Genomic DNA, 22814 nt, shown 5'->3' on the forward strand with positions numbered 1-22814 from the left:
ACTTTCTCTTACCCTTCCCACTTTCCCTTCCCTTTTGGACCTTTTCTTCCTATTTCACATTATCTATTATACATTTTGATTCTTATTTACATTTTCAGTTTCTCACACCAGAGAAACTATTCGGTATTTACACATGTGCGTCCTATTTATTTCACTTAAGAGTATGGCCTCAATGTGCATCCATTTAGCTATACTTGTCTCTAGTTTCTCATTCTTTATGGCTGAATAGTACACCATTTTATAGAAAAACACATTTTCTTTATCCAGTCTCCACTTAATGGGCAATTGAGCCATTTTATCTATTACAAACTGTGCTGCTATGAACATGGGTGCTCATACATTGCAGTGGTATGATTCTTTTAAATTTTGGGGAAAGGTATCCAGCAGGGAAATAGCTGGGTCAAAAGGGACTTCCAATCCTAGTTCTTTGAGGTATCTCCATATTGATTTCCATGGTGGTTGCACCAGTCTGCACTCCCACCAACAGTGGAGAAGGGTTCCTTTTCCCCACAACCCCACCGGCATTTGCTATTCTTTGATTTCATGATAGCAGCCATTCTATCTGGGGTGAGGTAAAATCTCAGAATTGTTTTCATTTGCATCTCTCCAGTGATCAAAGATGTTGAACATTTTTTCACGTTTATTTGCTGTTTCTACATCTTTGTCTGAGAAATATCTATTCATTTCAGATGCCCATTTTTTGGATTTGGGAGATCTTATTTTTTAAGTTCTTATATTTCTACATAGTAGAACTTTGTCTGAGAACCAGCTGGTAAAAATTTTTCCTACACTGTGGGTTGTCTCTTCACATTGTTGGTGGTATCTCTTGCTATGCAGAAGCTTCATAATAAGAAGAGATTCCATTTGTTGATTCTTTGTGCTAGCTCACATGTGACTGAGGTTTTCTTCATGAAATCTTTTCCTACACCCATGTCTCTAAGAATTATACCTAAACTCTATTCCAGCTGGTTTAGTGTTTTTATTTTAAGATTTAGATCTTTAATCCATTCCAATCTTAGTTTAGGGCATGGTGAGAGATATATGTCTAGTTTTAATTTTTGGCAAGTTGAAACCCAGTTTTCCAGCACCATTTATTAAAGAGGCTATCTTTCCTCCAGTGAGGGTGTTTAGCTCTTTTGTCAAAGATGAAGTGTTTGAGTGTGTCTGGAGTTGTTTCTGCATCTTCTAATCTGTTCCACTGATCCTTGAGCCTGTTTCTTCGCCAGTACCATGTTGTTTTATCACAGTATCTTTGTAGTATAGTTTCAAGTTGGGGATTGTGATACCCTCTACCTAGTTTCATTACTATAATTTTCCAATTCAAATCCAAATGAGTGATATATCTTTAAATAATAGAGATTTACTTTAATCATGGAATTTAGTATATATGTCACCCTAGTTTGTGTATCTCCATTATTTTATGATTACCTGGTTATTAGTAACTTTCATTTTTATTTTGTTTCCCCTTCAGTTTAGATGTCATGATTTAAGTGGAAAAGTAAGAAAAGAGAAGAAGAATTTAAAGTCAGGCACACACCTTACAGTATTTTCTGCTGCATTTAATAAAAAGAAGCTCCATGTCATGTACAATTTCTCTATTAAAAGCTAATAAGATATTTAGAAAGCTGGAGATCAAAAACATAAAGCATCAATGAACTATGTTACAGTTTACATGAAAATCTAAAGTTTATAACATTTCTTAATTTATCACATCTGCTCCTATTTTGCCTTACACCACTACATGAAATTTACATCTTTTAAGAAATTATTATTATTTCCCTCATATGCCATAGGCAAAATAAACCATACTGTCTGATTCACCTAAGGAAAATTAGCTTTAGAAATTCTCTAAGCTGTCTCCTATCTTACCCTTATCCTGGGGAATACCAGGCCAGAGTACACAGATGGTGCCTCACAGCCCATGTTAGGCCCACTCACAATTATATCTGACTGGCATGATGACTTCAGGTATCTCAATGAAATGTTTTTTCTCAGGATAGGTACTGTTGCATCACTTTAGTCCTTGCCACTTCCTATTTCCTAATTATGGGAAAATTCACACATTTCTTGTCCTCTGCCCATCTCCTTTACTCATTCAGTTGTGTGCCTCTTAGACATACTACCTTCTCCCATGTGAACCTGAGCTCGAGCTAATAATGCAACAGATTTCCAAGGTTACTGCCTATGTATTTAGAAACCACAATTGCTGGTCTCATCTCTCCATCTTGGGGCACTTCTTTCAACCTCTTTGAAATGGAATGAAAATTTCAAAAGATCCTGTGTTTGTCCTGGTGTATAGTCACAAGAGTGAGGGTTTTTGGCTTCCTCTGGCTCAGATTGTAAATTATAATGAATATCATTTTCCAATTGAAGTTCTAAGAAGGAAGGACAACTCCAACTGCTAAGTATCTGTACTTTATCTTTCCAAAAATAATTTGCAGTACTGTATCAAAATGTTAAATATAATGTAATTTGAAAATCAGAGTTTCACTGGGAGAGATTTAAGAGGATAAAAATAAATATTCCAAAAATATTGATCAACACAACTTTTGGGATTGAACACAAAACTGAGAGTTTCCCAGTACACAATTTACAGAGGGGAATATCTTAAGATATTTTAATGCACATTGTTCCTAAAGAAAGCAAAGCTTTTCCTCATACTGAATTTTGAGATAGATTTCTCATATTGAAGAAAAGTAAATATGTGATTAAAACAATATTTTCAGCTCTGATATCACATTAAACACAGAAGACAAATCATATAACAGTTTTTACAAGTTATATGAGGAGTCTAAAGTGTGATATCAAAGTGTGACGGTAATTTTAATAAAGACAGTATGATGCACATCAGCTTGGTCTTACTGTAGTGCTTTGCTGAGGCAAAGTGGCCTCTGTGAGCCAAGTTACTTGATGTTCCACTAAGAAAGTTTAAGATAAGCACAGAAATAGTTAATAGTATCTTAGTTTTTAGTTAAATTTATTACATAGCAGTAGGAAACTAACATGACTGTGACAGTCACTAGTGAAGTTTGCCTGACTATTTGAGTTTTCTACTTTCCCAGGATGACATTTTGCCTGTGGTTGAAACAGGCCATGGGACCAGTGGTTAAGTAAAATAATATATGTTGATTCCTGGCTACCATATTCATCTAGTTGTGTCAGACACAGCACAGTTCCCATTACTCTGCCACAGTAATCTTGGAATTTTATGGTAAACTGATGCCTCTATTTGTTGGAGTCCCTGCTTTTGAAAATTAAATATCCCACAAAGGCCCTTATGCTAAAGGTTTGATCTTCAGCTTTTTGTGCTACTGGTGGTAGAGTCTTTAGAGGACCAAGTGCAAAGAAATTAGGTCAACGGGCTATAACCTTGAAAAGGATATTGGTCCTTTCCTTTTTTATCTTTATCACATCTTGCCTGCTATGAAGTGAACAGACCTTCTCCACCACGTGTTCCTATCATGATGTACTGTGCCACTACAGGTCCAAAGAGATAGGAACAAGCAATCACACACTGAAATCTTGACCCAAAATAAACCTTTGTTCCTTTTAAGTTGTTCAGGTATTTGTTGCAGAGAAGGCAAGCTGAACTAACACAAACTGCTAACTTGGTCTCTGTGAATGTCTCACTAAAGGCATCTAGTAAGAACAAGAAATGAACACAGGCTCTGATAAATTATTAGGCTGTTACTTTAGTTTGGCCTAATCTAGTTTCTAGTATAGAAATTAAAAATACCAGAAAATAATGGTGGAAGATGAAGAACAGATTTGTAAAGAGAGAATGTAAGGTTCCCTGAATAGGAGTGGATCAGATTGAGCAGAAAATTGAATAAAGTGGTACAGCTCACCACAGTGCAATATGTCTAGTAGGTAAGAACATGAAAGTAGGCAAGAGTTAAGTCACAAAAGATTATAAGCCACTGGAAGGAGTTTTACTTAATCCAGAACAGATTTTATTTACAACCTGTTGGAAATTTATCAGCATAGATACATTTAAGTCAATAAGGGCATATATCAAGTAGGCAAGTCATGATGCTGTAACAGAAAATCTCAGTGGCTTAAAATAAAATTATTTTTTTCTCATGATTTTACTGAATGTCATGGGTTGCAGAGTATTCTGTTCTCTGTGTTAACCATTTTTATCCAAACTTCAAGACCCACATTTATGGAACCACTATTGTCTAGAAGATTGAAATCATGTGGAAGAAGAAAATGTATATTCTGGAGGGCCTTGAATTAGCAACTAAACCCAGTAAAATCCCTGTTATTTTATGCTCATAATCCATTTTCCATTCCAGTCACATGATCTCACCTACTCACGAGAAGGTAAGTGAATCATCCTGTGTATCCAGAGGAAGAGGACATTTTATTTAATAGGAAGCATTTGGTAGGATGTAGATTGGAAAAATATCATCTTGGTTCTTCTGCTGGGACTATAATATGAAGGCCAGCATAGAAACAAGCATATTGGTTAAGAGGCTATTTTAGATAACCATGAGACATCATAATGGTCATGTGGAGGCAGCAGAGACTGCAATGGATATCTCATCCTAAAGTATAGCAAATACAATTTGATGATAGGTTGAGAAAAAGAAATTGCTACGTTTTGACAGAGTGTTCATGGTAAGAGTTGTGTTAGAAAGGTTAGTGAAAATTGGGAGGCACACTCTTTTTCTGACATGTTTATTTCCAACGTCTAGGTTTACAAGCACCTGAAGCTCAGAGGAAATGTATAAATCCAAGAAATCATTATACAACCATCTAAGAAATGAGTTACATAGAGAAGGTAAGAGGGCAATGGATGGAGCAGAGGAGCCCTCTATCCTTGAGAATTCAGAATTTAGAGAAACAGTCAGAAATAAGGCAGAGAGGAAAGATTGATATGAGAGGAAAGCCAAGAGAACATGCTTGTTTCCAAAGGTAAGTTTAAAAAGTGTTTTGTGAGAAAAGAATAAATGATCAAGTATGAAGTGCTGCCAAGAGATGAAGATAGAGAATGAACCCATTGGGACTGGCAAGATGGAAGGCAACGGCAACTGATTCCACCTTGTTTGGAGAGGGTTCAGAGAATACGTGGTAAAGGTATGGTGAGCTTTGAAGAATCTAGCTATAAAAGAAGCAGATAAATGAAGCACAGAAAGGTAATGTGGGGAAAGATACATTTTTCATCATTTGTTACTACTGGATTTCAACAACGTGTCTGTATACTGATGGGACACGGGTGATACAGGGAAGATGTGGATAATGGCAGGAGAAAATCCTTTGAGAGTGAAAGGACTAGGACCCAATGAGCCATTTTGAAAAGTTGACTTGCTAATTGTCAGTAGGAATAAACTATGCCCTCTAGGGAGAAAAAACAAAACAAAACAAAACACTTAGTTTGAACTTTAAACTGAAAATTCCAAGGAAAAGACAAAAGTGTAGGTAAACATTCTATGACATCAAACCCTGAATTTCCTAAAGCTTGGGTGTGGCATCATACACTCTAACTTAGAATGAGGGGTCTAGTCCGCTTTAATGACCCTGTAGTCACACCAAAATTATACCAGATTCATAGCTAAGATTCTTGTAAGATTATCCTGTGTCTATTTCAAATTAAAAACCCCCAAGAATTTCCTTCAGTTATAAAACAAATAAATATGCCCTAATTAGCATCCATAATTATGCATATTATTGCATGAAGATGATCATCTTGGCTCTTAGAAATTTATGATTACCATATTTTAGTAGTACTCTCCTGGGCTTTCCACACAGCCTCAGGTTCCTGGCTCATGTCTTTCCTTCCACATAACTACCATTCTAGAGAAACATGAGTATGTTCCTCCCTCATTTGACTTCACACACTTCCCCTATATGGTATCAGATTTCACTAAGAAATGTGATTTCAACCACCACATTCCAATAATGATTGTATTAGGCTGCTAAGACTGCCACGACAAAATACCACAGACTAGGTGCTTCCAACAGAAGAAATTTCTTTGTCATTGTTCTGGAGGCCAGGTTCAAGATCAAGTGGTTTAGTTTCTTCTAAGACCTCTTTCCCTGGTGTACAATTGACCATGTATACAGAAAGACACATGCTCCCTTTGTCTAAAGTCTTTCCTCTCTGTGGGCACATCCAATGTTTCTCTTATTAAAATGGACATTTCTGTTGGGCCCTACCCTGAGGACTTCTTTTAACCTTAACTACAGTTTTAAAGGTGCCATTTACAAATACTGTTATATTGGGAAGTAGGGTTCTAGCATATAAATTGGGGAGAAGGGGATGTAGTTAAATTCATACAACATCTTGCTAACAAGTTTGATAGCAATGATTCAGGCTTTATTTTAATACTGTATTTTATTTCACATGTTGTCAATGTCCTAATTAAATAATTCATTTAAATATTTCTTCAATTTCCACATTGCTACCTTTTCCTGGCTCTGCTTATGTCACTGGCACTCCTACTCTGTTACATACATATTTCTCTTCTTATATTTTCTCTTTACTTTTGTTTATCTCTAGAATCAATCTTGAGCCATGTCTTGATCTTATTTTGATTTTGCTAAGTGTTAATTATGCTATACCTTCTCACATGATCTGCTTAGTACTGATACAGTTTTATAGTCTAGTCAAGACCCCCTCTGGAGCCTCAGATTCACATGACTCCCTTTCTATTGAACATTCTGGACACAGTAGATATACAATGAACCTTTCACTTATGAGCTCAATTGTTCCCGAGGGCTGGTTGTAACACAGGTTGGTCAACTGAAGGCTCGTGCTCCTCTACACAGCCCTCAAAGTCTCTCTCCTGAATAATTTTAGGCCACACTTTCTTCTCAGCCCAGGAGTTCTCAATTAACCAACCCCACAGAGGAAAGGATATTGTAATATTCCTTCCAGAACTCTTTGAGTGTTAATCTGTATTGGAGACCATCTGGAAGCATAAGCGGCTGGTATCTGGGTATTAACTCAAGACTTTGGTCCTACGTTAAAACTCAAATTCCAGTAATAACCCAACTTGTTCATATTTCAGGCTGGTTATTACTGCAGGCTTCACTGTACAATACATATTTGTTAAATTCATTCACTCATTTCATTGAGAATATTTTTATCAATCATTTATTAGAAAGTACTCTTCTAGGTGCTTATAATGTATTAGTGCATGAATGAGACCAAGATTATTGTTCTTTAGAAGGTGGCAATTTTTTTTCAATAAACATACAGAGTAAGTTAATTATAAAGTACTATTATATGACAGAAGGTGATAAGTACTATGATTAAATAAAGAAATTTCAGGTATGGGTCAAGAAGGCAGTTTGAAATGTTAAATTAGATGGCTGGGAGAACCTCAATCAAAAGAGGAAACAAAGTTTAAAAGAAGGTGAATGAATAAACACAACTGGTAACACAATTGGTAACTGAGTCTTCTCAAATGTAATAGCTCTGAAACCTCCATTCAACTTGTTCCATACAATTTCTGACGTAACTGCCATTCATAGTTTTGCTAGTGACCATATACATTTGTCTCTTGAAGCAAGACACGGGCAGGACTGCAAGTGTAAACTATCCAGTCCCAGACAAACTTGAATGTATGAATGTATGGATGACTAGCTATGACCCAAGGCAGAAAACTGTTGGTCACCCTTGATTTCTCCTATTCATCCACTTGTCTCTTTCTCTTCTCCAACTAGATCAGCAAGTTCTTTTGATATTCCCCTAGTCTATTTCTTCTTTATTTGTGCTGTTGCCCTCTTAATTCAAACTTTCTGGATCACTGAAAGCAAGCTAAGATTTCAATGTATCTGCCTATCATGTTTTAAGTCTAAAATGCTTCCTCCCCCACCAGAAGTCTCACATTTGGAGATGGGGCCTGGTCAGTGGGGGCATGATTCCCTGTGGGAAGACTTGGAAGTGTATACCCTTGTCCCTAGCTCCTTTCTTTCTCTTCTCTTCCTGGCTAGCATGGGATGAGCAGCTGCCCTTCTCTGTGCCCTTCCACCGTGTTCTTTCTGCTTTGGAGGCAACCAAACCTAGTGGAAAGTATAAGCCAAACAGACCTCTTCTCCTTTAAGTTGTGAGTGTCAGGTATTTTTGTCCCAGTAAGGGGAAGGTGACTAATGCATAGCTAAAGGCTCATGTGTTGGTAATTTAATTTCCAAATTCATATGTGATAGTATTCAGAAGTGTAGCCTTTGGGAGGTAATTAGGACTATTTGAAGTGATAATGGTGGGATCCTGAGATGGTATTAGTGGTTTTTTTAAGAGGAGGAAGAGACTCAAGCTGGCACGCTTTCTCCACCTAACTGTGAGGTGCCCTCCACCATCTAGCGATGCAGCGAGGCTCTCACCAGATGTTGGCACTTGCTCTTGGACTTCGCAAACTCTAGAACCACAAAATAGGTACCTGTGTTTTCTTCATAAACTACACAGAATAGCAACAGTAAACAGAAAATAGACTAAGATACTAAAATGGACAAATTAGGCTCTAAAATGTTTGTGTTGTCTCCCAGTTTGTTCCTTCTCAATTTCCTCCCCTACACCTCAGAGTTTACTTAGACACTCAGATCTAATCTTGTCTATATCATTTAAAATCTTCAGAAGAAAGACTTTGTTTCCATATTTTTCCTTTTCTCTTAATTTTTCTCTTCACTTTTTACCTTTTCCCTATCCCTCCCTTTTGCCCAATACCTTTGGACCATTTCTTCCTATTACAAAATATCAATTATACATTTTGAACCTTAAAGGGAAGGCTTTGAATAGATAGCACATTCAGAGACTGAAAAAGGGTTGCCTTGCTGATGCCAGGCAACCCCCAATGACACCTGCCACTCAGTCTGATGCTGTGAGGCCAACCCTGCCTGTGGTCCCTGCTGCAATCTGAAAAGTAAGAACACACGCAGAATCGTCCAGTTTATCTTTTACAGAAATACCCAGTTTCTATAATTTCATGTCTAAAACTCAAGTGCCTCACAAAGATTAAATGCTCATTATTGTCCTTAAGATGTGGGAAATTAAAAATATATCAGATCCCTCTATACTTCCTATTTCAGCCCAAATGAATCCAATTAGATTTCACTGAAAACTATAAAATACTCCAGGCCTATTTCCTCTTTAAATTGATTATAAATGTTGATGTTCTTAAGTATAAGTGCAAATTAATCTAGGGAATTCCATGAAATTTTATTTCTTAATTAAGCAATTTAAACTAAATTAGTTAACTGAAATGACTACTCTGGCTCCTAAGACTGTTCAAGGTCAGACAAATGTAATCAAATGTAACACAGTGATTTTTCACTTGCCATAGACCTTTTCATCAAACTCATTTCACTGCTTTGAACTTGACAGAGAGAAGAGGTTTCACTCTTGGGCTGGATAAATCTCTAGAGAATGAGATCAAGATTATAGGAAGCAAGACAAGGTAATAATACCCTGGCCAATTGGAAGAATTTTTGGAAAATAGAAATGTGGTCTCCATGAAACTGAGAAATAAGCCCAGGGTGTAGACTGGCCAGAATTTAAACTTTCTACTTGTATACAACTGGCATTGCTCCAGTGAACACAATCCATTTGGCCAGCCAGATGGACTAGCTCTGGCAGCTTTTCAGTCTCCTGCACAAAGCACTTCAGCCTGGGGAAGAGAAAAATCCCCAAACAAAAATATAAATAGAGAAGATTCAGTATTGTGGCCAAACAATGGGAAAGACTCACCGTCTTACAAATGAGGTTCCCACAACATTGTCTGTGCGTGGCAGACATTCCAACTGTTCCTTTCTTCTTGATTTTTAATAGCTTATTTATCATGGATGAAGAATGAGATTACTTATCTGAGGCTCCATGCTTTTGGCAGAAACCCTTTATAATGCTCAGTTCCTCTCTCCTGGAGGAATGAAGGCAATTTCTAACTTTTTTTTCTGAGAAAATATAGTAAGTTAATACCAACAAAGTGCATTGAATCTAAACTGACAAAGATCATTTGAAATGCAAACTTCTACATTATCAATTATCAAAAAGACTTTTAAAAGGACGTACTCATCAAAGCAATATTTTTTTACTCATTTAGGAAGACTTACTCTTTCCTTGCTTTTTAACACTGTCTCCAATTCAAGTTTCCATTAGCTTGAATGATAATTATCTTCTGTCAGTCAAACTCTGCTGCTGAGTTGAGTCCATTGATCGTTACTTAACTCAGCTGTTATGCCTACTCAATAATCACAGCCTGTTTTTAATCCTGAAGTGAAGGGCTTAGCTGGGGCATGGCACCCAGACATCTTTCCTCATCCAGAGTTTCCTTGTCCGCAGGATTGGAGAGCTACAAAACCATTCTTTTTTTTTAAATTAAGTTTATTGGCACTTTTTAGGTATACAATACAGTTATATTCATCATTGGGATCTTGTGCCTTTATATGATGTATCTTGGTTCTTATTTTTTCCCCATTTCCCTGCCCTCCCTTCACCGCTTCCACCCTTCCCTATTTACAAACACTATAAAACACTAAAAAAAAATTTCAATTTATGCCTTTCACAATTGTGGGATTTTGAAAGTATTCTAAACACAGTATATGTTTCAACTTACTAATTGATATGTTATTTTGAGGGGATGGTTAGAGAGTATGACCCAAGTAAAATACGTTAATGTTTTTTATTTATTGGACTTTTCAATCAAACATTTCTTTATCTTTTGCACATAAATTGAACTAAAAGGTTAAATATGATCTTCCTTTCCTTTCTTCTAGCAAGGATTTACTGAGCTCCCACTCTGTTCTAGCTATTATACTGAAGGATTTGTGTTAATTATCAATAAGATAGACATTCTGGTCATTCCAGATATTAAATGCATATTCCCTGTATATGTTAGTAGCTAATCTTCAAGTTTCTTCCATTGTTTACATTTTCATTAGAGCTTCTGGTCAAATATCATAAAAGCTATCAGGTGGCGAAATTGCCAATTTTAGATTTTTTGGGGGGGAGTTGGTTGGGCCACATTTAGTCCAACTGGTTTAAAGGGCAAAAAGTAAATGCAAGGATACTCAGAATGCCAATGTTTGTCTGTTATTCTGTCTGAGTGTAGAGGGGAGAGAAGAAAGGAATGCAAAAAGAATTAGGAAGTGTTATGTACCTGTACGAACTCCCCATGAGAAATGTAATCATTATGCACTTCAAACATGTACTAATAAAAACTGAAAACAGGGCCGGCCTGCCTTTTGGGAAACTTTAACGGTGCTGCCAACTTTGGAAAAAGTCATCCCAATTTACTGTGTTGACTTGGCATTGTACAGAAATGGACAACCATATTGGTCTAGAAATGTTAATTTTTTTTCCATGTGTACAGGGGTAACACATCGTACTAAATATGTAAGGTCATATCTACGTGGGTTTGATTACAGAGACTAATAAAGTATTCTCTAAATAATGAAAAAAGAATAAGATAAGACTATAAGAGCGAGAGGCAATTTAAATATGTTCAGGGACCTTTTTCATCTCCAGAATTAAGGATTATTTTGATGTTACATCACTGCCTTTTCTCTTTTACTTTCCTTTTTAGTTTTATTTTAGGATTCCCTATTTTTAATGTTCATACAGAGATTTCTTTAACTGAAATTCCGAATAGTTTCTTTGGTGTGAAAAACTATAATAATACACAGGATCCTAATGAGACAATTAATAATGTAAAATAGGAAGTAAAGGGCTAAAGGTGTAAGGAAAGTGGGAAGGGTGGGGGAAAGGTAATAAGGGAGAGGAAAAAAATATGAGAAACTGAAAATATGGAAATAAAGTGTTTGTAAATGGGGAGGGGAGGAGGGGGTGGAGGGAGGGCAGGGACAAGGGGAAAAATGAGAATCAAGACCTATTACATAAAGGTACAGAATCCCAATGATGAATGTAATTGTGTTGTATACCTAGATTGTACCAATAACCTCAATAAAAAGAAAAAAAAAAACTGAAAACAGAGAAAAATATTTAAAAAAAATAAAAATTGGAAAAAATAAAATAAAGCCTATTATCCCTCCACAAAAAAGAGAAAGACTAATTAAGAAAATTAAGTTTATTGTGGGTAGCCTTAGTTTGAATTAATTATTTAGACCTAACTGTGTGACTTAGACATCTCTACTTTTTTCAATCTTTGGTCTTTTTTTTAAGTGGAGATGATAATAATATTATTATTCATCATATCACATGAAGGTAAACTATAAAATAAATTACAGTTTATCTGGACACAGGCCAAACATTCTAAAGTTGAAGCATAAACTATAATTTTATTGTCTTCCACATGCTAATTCCTACATTAGTCCTCTTATCCCTCTTTATTTTATTCTATTAAATCCTTGCCTCATTTGCTATACTAAAGACTAAGGCTGAGAGAGGTTGATGAAGGCAAAAAGCAAGAACCACTAGCTCTAGCATTCATCAGGCTTTCTAAGAGAATGAGCCACGGGTATTACAATTTTCATCGACTTTGAAAGGACTTTTACATTTGCAAAAGTCCAGGGCAAGTTTATAGGAAAGCTCACTTTTTAAATTATATTAGTTGAAAGTTACACTAAGTGTGAAAAATCACCCCCATTAAAGGGGTGACACCATCACTTTCCCTTCAGTCTGTATTTTTTTTTTAATATCAACTCACTTGGGCTGGAGGGTAGCTGCCAGCTGACACCTCCTGTGCTTTACAGAGAAGAAGGTTCCTAAAAGGCCCTTATATTATACTTCCCTTGCCCCTATGATGAAGCAAAATGTCTCTATACGCCTCATTAAAGATTTATGAAGTTCATCTTGCTTCCTAAGAAATGCATAACTCTGATCCAAAATGGAGTCCCAGTTTATAAGCAAAAGCTATTGAGTGGCCTCTGTCTGGTGGAAGGAAGAGAGGAGAGATGTTCACTGTGTTTGAGGCTGGGGATTGAGCTGGAGACTAAGAGTCAAGAAATCTTTTTCAGCCTCATATTCATTAAAGAGCTCGAATTGAGAATTTTGATATAATTTCTAAATTAGTTCATGTGTAAATCCACAGAGCTACACTGACAAAATTAAAAGATGGTCATCATTTTACTTATATCTCATGACTGGGTCATAAAGCCTATTGTATATTGTAAATTATATTTCAAAGAAATGCTGTGTTTACCTCAGGTATAGCGTAAAATTATTTAACTTGTTTATACATTAAATTCCAGGCCATGTTTGCAATTACTCATGATAGACTAAAATATCTCAACATTATTGACTTTCCCTGGCCTCTCTCCAGTATAAATTAGCTCTGGAAAGATAATGGTAACTTCCTTCTTAAAAATGGACTCTAGGAAACATGCAAGGTGCTTTCTAATCTTTATCTGTTATCTAATTCATATTAAAAGTCAACAAACATTGATCAAATTCTTACGATGTGCTAGACACTATATTAATGCTGACAAAACAAAGATGAAAAAGACAGTCTGCATTCACAAAGTGCTACCAGCCTACTAGGGGAAAAGACTTTAACAACAGTACATTTACTTCATTGTAGTACGTATCTAAGAGGAACGTGTACATGATAAATTCACTTTAATTGGGGGGAGACAAAGTACACTGGGGAAGACACCCCCCAAATAATGGTTCTGAATTTGTGAAGCTACTTTGCAGCATGAGACTAACTCTGTGGAGGTTGACACAAAGGCGGATGGTAAGGAGCTGGAGCAGGAAGCGGGATTCTGCTGCAGGATAAAGGGAGGCAGTGGAAGTGGGAGCAAATGAACCCCACCTTACACATTCTTAAATCTCCAAACAGCTCGGCCACTCCAACACTTGATCTACATTTGTTTATACTTTTAGCTCCACAGAGGTCTAAACAAATGTAGCTGAGCGCCTCCCTCTGAGTCCGCTGGGGGCTCCCAACAGCTGACATTTGACTGCTCCGGTGCACAGCTGCAGGTTGCCACCAGGCTGTGTTCTCCTCCCTGGAAGGCACAGAACACTGAAAAGAAATTTTTAAAGTTCTGTGTTGGTGCAGAGATCCTTATATCAGCAGAGAGTTATCAAGGTTAATGAGAAAAATTATCTCATCAGAACAGCCCCTCAGTGGAGGCATGCTCGCAGGAGCTGCAGCCCCTCTAATCTGGGAGCACTGGGTCTCTCTTGCCAAGTGATCCATCAAAGTCACTTCCTGGATCTCTAGCCTTCCCAGAGAGGAGAATCCCCCACACTCCCCGTTCTGAATGAGAAACAAAGTATTTTGGAGAAAAGGTCCCTGTGGCTGGGTAACCAGGCACAGAAGGGATGCCAGGTGTTCCAGGAAGCTAACCTAGGAAGCACGGGTCTGCAGTCCAAATCTCTTACCGTCTCTGAGAGTGCCAAGAACTGAGGATGACAAAGCAGGTGCCAGGAAAAGGAGAAAAATGGGTGTCTTCCACATACACAAGCGTAGGTGCATTCCAAACCTAGGCATGCATACACACAGTACACTGCATATTTAAACACAAACACATACTAAAGCATACTATACATACACACAGCATGGACATGTATCATACTCATTCATACAGTGTGGCCACACACACTATAAATAACCACATACTATGCACACATGCATACTTACAGACACACATACATATAGAGGCATGTTCTGTATCCTGCTGTCAGTTATTTTTAATCTCTTATACTTTACAGGAAATGTTCAACCAGACATTTTCATAAATGTTTCTCCTTATGGTTCCTTTGGCAGGAGCCTGGAATCTTTATCCTCTGCCAATCCACTGGGCAGAGAATGTTTTGTCTTGTGCTCTCATTCTTATGGTGGTAGTGTTTATTTTTACTTTGTTCCGGAGCAGTCTGGTGGCAGGAGAAAAGCAACAAGGAAGCCGCAGATTCTGCAGCTGGTCCATTCAACATGCAGCACACTTTGCTAGACAAGGGCCCGCTTGCAGTCACCAGGCTTCACTCATTGCCCACCTCTGGTGCCAACTGCTTGCTCTTGCTTCATTTCCTTATATTAATGCCAAGCCTATCCCCCACAGAAGTGCCACAGTTGATCCAGTCCCCTCAGCCTTCTCTCACCTATTAAATTTCTCTTTACTCAAACCCCACCTCCTCTAGGAAGCTTTTAGCCTGCACCGATCCTCCTCTTCCTTGTGCCTTCTGTAGTTAAGTTCCAGTAACTTTTGTACTCTTCTGCAAAGCACAGTTTAGCCTGTAATTTATATTGGCTCATATTCTCCATAGATTTCAAGGTTGTCAATCTTGACTTCTTCAGCCAGCTTTTAAGTGACTGCAGGGCATGATCAACATTTTAGTGCTTTCTAGCATGCTCCCTTAGCTCCTGCCAAAATTCAGGGAGCTGAGTTGGAATTTTTATCTTAAGACATGGCCAATAGATTCCATAATCTTATATGCTTTCTTTGACAGAAGCTTCCTTTAAGAAATTACCCATTTTTCCTAATGTTCTGATTCTGTGCATTGCTAAGAATTCTGAAGATGGTTCAGACTTACAAATTATCCTCAGCATATATTTATTATTAATATTCTCCAATGATGAAGACCTTGGGAGCTGGAGGCAGAAGAAAAGTGTGAAAAACTATTACTCTTTAGGTCTACACCCTTTTTGATGACAAATATCCTCTCCACACAGTTTTTAGGAAACATGATGAAGTTAAACATCCTCTAAGAAAAATCCTAGACAAATTAGTTGATCCTTATAATCAAAACATGGTGCAATTTAACCATTTATAAGATTATTAATTACTCATTGCTTGTTATCTGTGTTTTGTTTTGTTTTTGTTTTTGTTTTTGGTACCTGGGATCAAACTCAGGTCCTTGCACTTGCGAGGCAGGCGGCAGAACCACTGAGCTAAATCCTGGGCCGTTATCTGTGTTTTGGACTCTGGACAAGTATGGTGTTTGCACTCTACAATTTCAAATGGTGATCACCACCATGAAGGCACTGGAGGTTGAGATGACAAGGGAATGTATGGCCTGGAGTGTGAGGCAGATGTGTTGAGACCAATTTAGATAGAATAACCAGAGAAAATAAGATCATTTAAAATAAAGTGAGACCTAATGCACAGGCAGCAGGCTGACTGCAGAGTACAGAAAGAGGTGGTTTGTCAAGTGAAACAGTTGTTTGCTCAGTCTATAGTCATTGGTTGTTCAGGGATGCTGTCAAAACAATGAAAATCCTGGGTAATATCACTAGCTAGCATTTATTATTGATCTACAAAATATCTTTTTTTTTTACATTGTCATTCTAGATCAGCTTCTGGGAATGAGAAAATGAACACAGAGAGCTAAAGAGAGGGGATGGAGATTTGACTTGGGTTTACTAGGATATGCCCACCTCGCTAATTAAACATCAGAGCTTGGCTCAGAGCCATCTAACTCAGTCTAAAAAAACTGTACAAAGATACAATTACTGATATCATGATTGTCAGTAAAATATTACACAAATCACAATGTTGTGCTTGTAAAAACTCAAAAGATACACATATTATTAAAAATAAATATAAATAGCCATGAATAGCTATACATTAATACTTACTGAGGTCTCTATGAATAAACACAGATTCATTATAGATGTCACTTTTTCTCCATCAATGATGAGCTCCTTCAACTGCCCAGAAATCATACTAGGAATCTATCCATTCCTCTTTTCCCCTATATACTATCCCATTACTTCTCTGGTTTCTCCAGTTGCCACTTCCTACCCAAACTCAAACTTAGTTGTTGATTTTGCTATTTCTCTGAGAAAATGCAGGCAATCAGAAGGGAAGCTTCACAAACTCTCAACACTATATCAATCCATGTTTTGTTTTGTTTTTGGTACCAAGGATGGAACTCAGGACCTTGTGCTTGCAAGGCAGGTGCAGTGCCACTGAGCTAAATCCCCGGCCCTACCCATCTTCAGTGTCTAGAAACCAACTCTATCTAGCACCATAGATAAATTCATTGTGCTCCTGCCAGAAGCAAGACCTTCTATATTTGCACTAGATACCATTCCCTTTCATCTACTCAACACACTTATCCCTGCATTCTCCTGAGATGTCTTTCTTATTCTACGGGTTATTCCTATTAGCATCTAAGTATGCAGTTGTACTTTTAAAATTACTTTGCTCAAAACTCCATGAGCTACTGTCCTTCCTAGCAAATTTGCTATTTTTGTAGAATATGACTGAAGATTCATCTATACTCATTATCCCAATTTATCTCAACTAGTTTCTTCTTGTAAACCTTCTTCCACCAAGCTTTAAGCCCTATCACTCCACAAAAATTGCCATTTTTTTTCCTAAATTCAGTGCTAAGTTCTGCAGTGGTACAGTTACACAAATCTTCTCAGATATTTTTCTTAATTTTGCTATGAAGACACATATTTTCTTTTTTTTGCTCCACCTCATTGGCCTCACTTCTATTACTTTCATGGTGATTCTTTTTCTACTTCCAGTTCTTTATGCTAGTGTGCCCTGGGATACTACTTTGATACCCTTTCCTCTTCTCAGTACAATCATGTCAAGTGAATGCCAGCCCTTCCTTCAAATTCTAGACTTTCATAAGCAACTACTTTCTTGAGGTTCCCACTGAGACATCTCACAGATAGTTCAAACTTCACATGTCTGAAATTGAACTCCTGGACTTACTCATAACATCTACTTGATCAGCAGCCTTCTCTAACTCTTCAATAGTAATTCCACTTTTCTAGTTGCTCAAGTTTAGGTTGTGTTTCCCAGAGTCCCATGTGGTAAAGCCTTGGTCTTCAGCCTGTGGCGCTATTGGGAAATGACAGAATTTTAAGGAACTGAGGCCTAGTAGAAGGAAGGTCAGAGGGAGCTTGCCTCAGAAGGGGATATTGGACCCCAAACATCCTCTTCCTTTCCCTTTGTGCCCCAGCTGTCATAATGTAAGCAGCTTCCTCTGCCTTGCACTACACAGGATGATGTTCTGCCTCCCCACAGCAACAGATCAACTAACCCCAGATCTACACTTCTCAAACTGTGCACCAACATAAACCCTTGTGTTCTTATTAGTTGATTTAGCTCAAATATTTGTTACAGCAGTGGAAAGCTAACACATCTAGCCTGGTTTCCCTCTGTCTTTCACATTCCACATCATCCCTCACACACATCCTACTTTGCTGTTGTGAGACGGCTGTAACCTGCTGCTGCCCCTTGATCAGCATCTTTGTCACCTCCTCACAGTTCCTGGTGCTCACTTTTTTTTTTTCCATTTTGAGACAGGTTCTAACTAAGCAGTTCAGGCTGGCCTTGCTCTCCCTGTGCAATTCAGGCTGACCTTGAACTCATGGTGAGCCTCCTGCCTCAACCTCAAAAGCACTGGGCTTACACATGTGCTCCATCCTGGCTGTTTTCCCTTTGCCTTCCAGCAGCCACAGGCAGCACTAAACAATCTGTATTCAGCACTAAAACAATCCTTTTGAAACCTATGATTTATTGCTTTTATAAAAAATGTCTTGTTTCATAGAAGGCTTATCTGGAACAAAATATTTTAAATGCAAGTCCTTACTGCCACCTAAATTCTCAATCCTCCTTACTGTTTAATTCACTTACCATGTTATTTTACCATATGATTTTATGTTTATTATATTTTGTTTGATATCACTCTGTACTACTAGAATGAAAAATCTCAGAAAGTGGAGATCTCTGTACACTTGGTCTCCTACATTCACTTTGAATACTGTATACCATATAACATGTATTGAATATTTGGTGAATAAATTAATGGTGGTAAGTATTAGGAAGGAACTAAAGGAATTGATCTAAAATACAACAATGTCAATAGAGGGACATGCTAATAACAGATTTCAGAAGGTAAAATTAAAAGATTTCTTATAGTGGATTCAGGGATAAAATAAAGGAGTAAAGGATTCTAGGGAAGTATGCCTCAGGCCTAGCAAGGCAGGCAGCAGATGGAAACGAGATGTGGAACATAGCTTGGATGAGACCAGGAACCTCTTTCACACTGAGCTTGGGACGTGGCAAGGATGGGAGGCTGTGGGAATAATTCAGTAAGTGTTTAAATCAAGGTGTGGATGGGGAAATTTAAGAAGAAAGTGTCTGCTTTCCGTAAGAAAGGGAGAAATGCATAGCTTTTACAGACTGTGAGACAGATTGTGAAGGCAGGGACCTTGAAGGAACCTGTAAAAGGTTCAGGAAGATGAGAGGCTGAAAAGGGGAAAAGTTTAGGCACACTTACAGCAATCAAGCATCCTAAATCAGTGGTGGTTCTTAGGGTGCCTTCCAATAGCAAGCTGGAAAAGAAGCACAGAAAACAAGCAAATGAACTGGTTCAGCACTAGATTTCTGCAAGGCAAATAGTTCGGATGGTTGCAACATCATGAAAAAGGCTAGAATGTTTGATCAAAATGTGGGGTTGCATAGGAAAGAACAGATCCTAAACTTTCCAATTTTTCTCCTATAATTGAACTTTAGTATATACATAAGCAGTGAAGAGAAACTGCAAAATAACAAAAGCACAATAGAGAGCTCAGCTCTTTGTTTCACTAAGTATTCAACCTTATCTAACTCAAAATAAATAAAAAGCATTTTCAGATGTTTTCTTGACGCTGAATTATGAATAGTTATGAAATGTCATAAATAATCATTTATATTGCAATCTGATCATAGGAAAGAGATGAGTTTAGTTACAATAAAATTAAATCAACCAAAAATTCAAGTCTAAAGAGTTTTTTTGTTCATTTGTGCTGCACTGGTTAAGATTCGAACTTGTATCTGCTTTTACACAATAAGTATTTTATTTTTCTTAAGTTATGAGCAATACATTTGCATTCATAATTAACCTCACATGACAAAGATTGGAAAGTACTGTCCATTTGACTTTTATTGTTAAATATTCCGTTGTTAATTTTAATAACTTCTACAAAATGTGAATTATTTTTATTTCTTTTTATTTAGATGGAATGTCAGTTTTCTGAGATTGTTTCTGAATTCCTCTACAAATAAATATGAGGAAGTGTGATAAAGGAAAATCTGAGCTTTATGTTGATTTAGTTAATCTCTCTTAAATGTTACATAACATAAAAATGCTATTGGCAAAAATTAGTTAGCCCCACCCCCTGTTAATGAATAATTGAAGAAGCAAAAATGCTTTCATGTCATACAGTTATTATGTAATTGTGCTTTACATTGTGATCTTATTGTCTTTGTTATTGCTGCACTGTCTTCAATCCCTGGGTGCACGTAAATTCTACTTTTTTGAGATACTGATCAATTTAAGTTCTACTTCCCCTGAAGACGCACTCTGTCCCTGTGGTAGAATTGATTCTGTCCCCGAACAGTTCTGAATGATCTGACCCAGAAATGTCAACTTCATCTTTCACATTCTCCCTTTTAATCAGTATGATCCAGCCTCTTGAGTTTGGTATTCTTTCCTGCTTCAGGCTCCTCCATGCTGGCTCCTCTTCTGGGAACCATCTTTCCCTAGACCTTCCTTCACATCATCCCAGGCTATTCTCAGATGTCACCTCATCCTAGAAATCTTCCCTCGCCATTGGAACAAAGCCCCTGTTCCATCTCTCCACACTCCTGACACTCCACAGAGACGTTCTTATGTGTTTGTTATTCACTCTTACCAAGGGCTAAAATTATGTTGTCTGAGTACATGTTTTTATCTATCTCTTCCATTCCGTAGCGTTGCATTCTATTTATTTATTTATTTGGTACCAGGGATTGAACTCAGGTCCTTGCACTTGCGAGGCAGGCAGCGGAACCACTGAGCTAAATCCCTGACTAGTGTTACATTCTAAAAGAAGCAAGTCATCTCATTCTTTCTCAGCCAGGTATCCTTGTACCCAGAGAAAAGCCTGCCACATCCTAGTAACTCAGTGAATATACTACCTTATATTTAATTATCCAAGGAATTCAGGAACATGTCCTGAAAACTGATAAAGTCAAAATTTAAGAAGCTCTTTTGAAGACTTGGTTCTTATTTTTTCTCCATTCCCCTGCCCTCCCTTCATCCCCTGTATCCTTCACTATTTTTTTCCTCATTGAGTTTATTGGTACATTTTAGCTAGACAGTACAGTTACATTCATCACTATTTACAAAGGAAAAATGGAAACAAAGGTACATCATGTAAAGGTACAAGATCCCAAGGATGAATGTAACTGTACTGTCTACCTAAAAAGTACCAATAAACTTAATGGAAAAAAAAAAAGAAGCACTTTCTTCATAGCACCAACTTTAGGGGGAAAATGGGAAGGTTAGGATAAAACTTGAATGAAAATTTATTTCTTTATCAACTCAAGAAGACAGGTCATGCCTCCCCTTCCTACCAAATAAGTATCAAATGGGTATTGGATATACAAATTGGTTAAATATAAACATATGATGGGAAAAGTGTTTTTATATCTTACTAGCCTACTTTGTAGCATGATGAATTTGTTTTACTTGCTTTTCTATACCCAACACCCAAAGTTAGAGGAGGAAAGGCTTATTTGGCTCAGTTTGTAGAGGTTCCTGTCAATAGTCAGCTGGGTCCAAAGAGAAAAAATAGTGCATAGCAAAGCAACAAGCCCCAGCAGCAAGTAAGAACAGCAGCCCTCTGTCTTTCCTTTATATTCTATCAAAGCTACTTGCCCTTAGGATGGGTAGCAAGAATGAATCTGCAGTGCTTAGTCATAGTGTGGGAAATAAGCACACTTCCTACTTCATGTACCAATGTACTCTGGTGGATTAGAAGTTAAAGAAACTGATGAAATCCTTTCAGTGTATGAAAAAAAAAAAAGAATTGCTTACTTAATTCCAGTATCATATACTTAATCCCAGCCTCACACACTAAATCCAGCCACCTCCAAAAAGTTCCATCTATGACCATATGAAGCTTTAGGGTGATATTTAGATACAAATCATAAAAATTTCATTTCTTTTTTATTCTTTCCTTTTCTATTTTTTCCTTTCACAGTACTAGAGATTGAATCCAGAGCCTGTGCAGTGAGCAACATTCCAGCCCACATTTTTAAAATTTTGAGACAAGGTCTAAATTGCCCAAGCTGGGTTCCAATTGATGATTCTTCTACCCCAGCCTTCCAGAAAGCTTGGATCATAGATGTATACCAACACACCAGGGTACATCTGTATTTTCATTTTATCATTTGTAAGTACTTTTGAATACTGTTATTCTTTGAACTATGGTCTAGTGTCTATGGATAATGCTTTAATTGTATGAATGTATACTGTTAAATACTCTCCCTATTACTAGACATTTAGTAATTTTATTTATATTAAAATCACCCCATGATGAACTGTAACAAATTGAGCATATATCTGATTTTTATTTCAGGACAGGCTTTTATATATAGACTTAATATATCAAAAAGTAAGGGTTTTATGATATTCTCATTATAATTTAAACTAAAACAGTTTTTCATTAATGGCTTTAAAATTTATTTTTCTATATGTTGAATGAGAATTATTTTTTTCTTTAACACTTTTAAGGATAGAAAATAATTTTTATTACTATTTAAGGCACATTTTTGGATCAGTAATGTAGCTGAATGTTTTTATATTTTTATTGGACATTTGTGCATTTCTAAGAATTGCTTGTGTCATGTTGATCAGTTTTTAATGGATTTAAGATTTTTAAAATTTAATCAATTTGTATGAGCATAATACAGATTCATAGTTCCTATTGTTATTCATGAATATTTCAAATATTTTTCCAATGTATCATTTATCTATAAATGTTATATATAACACAGAATTTTCCCTATTCTGCATTCAAATTTATTGATGCTTTTCTGGCTATGATCCCCTTCACTGATTTTATGATTAGAAAGTTCTTCCTCAGTTTTAGATCAAATAATTACAGATAATTCCTTTTTCCTAGATACTGAAAGGATCT

General features: G+C 37.0%; 1 long non-coding RNA gene across 1 annotated transcript in view; it reads right to left on the reverse strand.

Moving 5' to 3' along the window:
• The window catches only part of LOC104849643, a 196825-nt gene extending 177622 nt beyond the window's left edge, over positions 1 to 19203 (reverse strand). Inside the window, exon 1 of the long non-coding RNA XR_004514723.1 lies at positions 19148 to 19203. This is a non-coding gene — a long non-coding RNA (uncharacterized LOC104849643). The remainder of the gene's footprint in view (positions 1 to 19147) is intronic.
• Between the last annotated feature and the right edge of the window lie 3611 nt (positions 19204 to 22814).

The sequence above is a fragment of the Fukomys damarensis genome, unplaced genomic scaffold, assembly GCF_012274545.1.
Source record: "Fukomys damarensis isolate Sample0158 unplaced genomic scaffold, DMR_v1.0_HiC HiC_scaffold_29, whole genome shotgun sequence".
Taxonomy (NCBI): domain Eukaryota; kingdom Metazoa; phylum Chordata; class Mammalia; order Rodentia; family Bathyergidae; genus Fukomys; species Fukomys damarensis.